This window comes from Marmota monax, unplaced genomic scaffold (genome assembly GCF_021218885.2).
Source record: "Marmota monax isolate L192 unplaced genomic scaffold, Marmota_monax_Labrador192_F-V1.1 WCK01_AAM20220418_F8-fsc00174, whole genome shotgun sequence".
Lineage (NCBI taxonomy): Eukaryota > Metazoa > Chordata > Mammalia > Rodentia > Sciuridae > Marmota > Marmota monax.
In genome coordinates this window covers 1215341-1219000 of record NW_026694860.1, presented here as the reverse complement: position 1 = coordinate 1219000, position 3660 = coordinate 1215341, and the positions used below count along the sequence as shown (strand labels likewise).

At 32.0% G+C, this 3660-nt stretch overlaps 1 non-coding gene across 1 annotated transcript; it reads right to left on the bottom strand.

Annotated features, from left to right (window-relative positions):
* Nucleotides 1-3238: 3238 nt before the first annotated feature.
* Nucleotides 3239-3346, bottom strand: LOC124080529 (U6 spliceosomal RNA). The gene has a single exon (XR_006847737.1). It is a non-coding gene; the product is annotated as a U6 spliceosomal RNA (small nuclear RNA).
* Nucleotides 3347-3660: the final 314 nt, after the last annotated feature.

Genomic DNA, 3660 nt, shown 5'->3' with positions numbered 1-3660 from the left:
TTTTCAATAAGCACAAGCACTATGTAAATTTAAGTTTATTGCAACATTATTGTGAAATTTAGTGTTCATATATTTTTGCCATCTGGATTTAAAAATAATTAGTCAAGTTTATTTCAGAAAATTAGGGCTTTATGCTTTATTCATACAAGTGAATTCAGTTAAAGTATTTTATCTATCTATTTATTTATTTTATTGGGGATTAAACCCAGGGTGCTTTACCACTCCTGTGATAAGTCCACAGCCCTTTTTAATTTTATTTTGAGATAGGGTCTTGCTAAATTGTTTAGGGCCTCACTAAATTGTTGAGGCTGACCTCTAAATTGTGGTTCTCCTGTCTCAACTTCCCGAGTCACTGAAATTATAGTCATGTGTCATTATACCTAGCCTAGTTAAAGTATTTTAAAGAAAAAAGTATTTTTAACTATATAATAAATTAATTGATGTTCATACAAAATTCTGGGGGTAAACCCTACATGTATTAGCTATTCGAAATTAATTTATATGCATGAACATCTGAAATGTCAATAAATTAACTCATTTCATATGTGTTTTTATAAAAATATCCTTAATATAATATTTCTGAATTCTCATTATACCTGCATATAAACTAGGACACAATATCCATTGTTCCTTTATACTTTTCCTAATGAATATAATAGCTCCTAAAGTAGTATTTTCCAATTATGATATTAAAAAGTGCTAATTATGATATTAAAGACAATTCTCTTATTTTCTTAAACAATTTCATTTAAGATATTTTATGGAAGGTTTGTGAATTGGCTTAAAGAAGGATATATCTTAAAAATGTCATCTTTGAAACTATTATATTCTTGCTTCATATTGTATACAACGCATTTATATAATTTTAATGTGATAGTTAACAGTAAAAATTCTTTGGTTGAATACTGCTGACAAGCAAGATCTGTTCCAGCTCTGTTTTCTTTTTTTACCAGAAGTAAATCTGATTAGAGGTCTATGTCCTGGGTCACCAATCATGCAAATATTAGAAGTTTGGATAACCCAATTCATCTAAGAAACCAGTCAGGTGTTAGTGGCAAGGTAAATTCACACATTCTTAATAATTAATAGGACATGAAGTGAAAGAATGGGTTGAAACAATAGAACCTACAAATGAAAGGTAGCCTCTATCTCCTCAAAGAGATAAATTAACTCAATAAATTAACAAGAAGACAAGAAGAACATCTGTTTAGAGGTGAAGAGTTAGGTATGGTTCGGGAAAATGAGAACTATGGAATAGATATTTAAGTTTTAGTTGTGGGGGTTGTGACTATAACTCAGTGGTAAAGTGGATGTTTAGCATGTTCTAGGACTTGCGTTTGATCTCCAGGACTATACATACACACACATACCAAAAATATTGTGTTCTTTAAATAATATTACTTTCAGGTAATAAAAAATTTCTTTCTTAATTTTGTGCAAATGTTAGCATATATTTTAAATATATGCTGCTAGATTGATCTTTTCTTTTTCCTGAATTGGATAAGAGAATAAATGAGTCAGTTGGACTAAGTAGATAAGTAGGAACTTACACAATTCAAAAGAAATTCAGGTAGCATTTCTTAACACCAAGTAAAGATAAAATATAAAACAGAATGTCAACAATATCTACAGAGGCAGCAATCATAAACCAATCTGAGACAGCTGGGCAGATATTCAGAAAAAGAAATCCAGAGTCCTAAGTTGCCAGGGAATGCTGATTGTTAACAGTGACTTTTATTTACTTTTGATTTAACTTTGATCAACTTAGAAGAGAAGGCGTTATTCTTTGAGTAAACTATATCTGAATGTGCAGGCTTTTCCCACCTGGAAACACTGCATGTACAAAGACATTTATAAATTTCTTGAATACTGTTTCTGATTAGCAAGTGATCTTTAAAGCTCCTTCCTCTGCAGAGCAGCAACGTGTTTATATGCCTTCATCAGTGGTTGCCATTTAAAAAGCTTTCTTTCTTTCTTTCTTTCTTTCTTTCTTTCTTTCTTTCTTTCTTTCTTTCTTTCTTTCTTTCTTTCTTAAAAATGTGTGCTCACATCTTTATTTTGACTTTACTTTTGAATAATATTTTTTTACTGGACATAAAATTTTACATTTACAATTTTTTTTCAAAAATTTGAATGCATTACTTGGCTGTTTTTCACTTATTCTTTTTTGTGTGTGTATTCTTTTTTTAAATTTATTTATTTATTTTAATTAGGTACATATGATAGCAGAATGCATTTTGGTTCATTGTACACAGTTGCAGCACAGCTTTTCATTTATCTGGTTGTACAGGTTGTAGTATCACACCATATATGCAGACATACATCTTTCCTGCCTCCATACCCCCTCCCCTCTTCTCCCTTCCCTTTGCCCAAAGTTCCTGCATTTTTCCCATTCTCTAACCCATTTCAGATTAGCCTCCACTGATCAGAGAGAACATTCAGCTTTTTTTAGCAGGGGTGGGGGGTGGGGGGTGGGTGGGATTGGCTTACTTCACTTAACATGATATTCTCCAACTCCGTCCTTTTATCTGCAAATGCCATAATTTTATTCTCTTTTAATGCTGAGTCATATTCCATTGTGTATATATACTACAGTTTTCCTTATCCATTCATCTATTGAAGGGTATCTAGGTTACTTCCACTGTTTAGCTATGTGAATTGAGTTGCTATAAACATTGATATGACTGTGTCCCTGTTGTATGCTGATTTTAAGTCCTTTGGGTAGAGACCGAGTAGTGGGATAGCTGGGTCAAATGGCAGTTCCATTCCAAGTTTACTAAGGAATCTCTATACTGCTTTCCAGAGTGGTTGTACCAATTTGCAGTCCTACCAGCCATGTATGAATGTGCTTTTTGCCCCACATCCTCACCAACACTTATTGCTGTTTGTATTCTTGATAACTGCCATTCTGACTGGAGTGAGATGAAATCTTAGAGTAGTTTTAATTTGCATTTCTCTTATTACTAGAGATGTTGAACTTTTTTTCATATATTTGTTGATCAATTGTATATCTTCTTCTGAGAAGTGTATGTTCAGCTCCTTGGCCCATTTATTATTTTTTTGGTGTTTTTTTTTTTTTTTTGAGTTCTTTATATACCCTGAAGATTAGTGCTCTATCTGATGCGTGTGTGGCAAAAATTTGCTCCCAAAATGTAGACTTTCTCTTCACCTCATTGATTGTTTCTTTTGCTGAGAAGAAGCTTTTTAGTTTGAATCCATATCATTTATTAATTCTTGAAAAAATATGGAATGCTTCACAAATTTGCATGCCATTCTTATTTAAGGGCCATGCTAATCTTTCTCTGCATAGTTCCAATTTTAGTATATGTTGTGCCAAAGGGAGCACTAAAAGCTTTCTTATTCAGCATTGAAAATGAAGAGTTTCTATACTTAATTTGGTATCATAGCTTTGATAATTTATTATCCAAGTTTATTTAGAGCAGCCTAAGAAGCTGAAAAAGAAATGTCCCACTGGTAAGATTACTCTACTGGCATTACAAAATCCTAGACATTAAAGAACTAAAGAACATTTAATTTTTGACTCTTGTGTGTGTTTAGGCTGTTTTCCTGTATTGAATAAGAGTTCAAAAACTTTAATTTTTCCTTGAAAGTTTATAAAGTCTGAGCAATGGTTGAATGTCTTTGAGAAATTAAGAATTA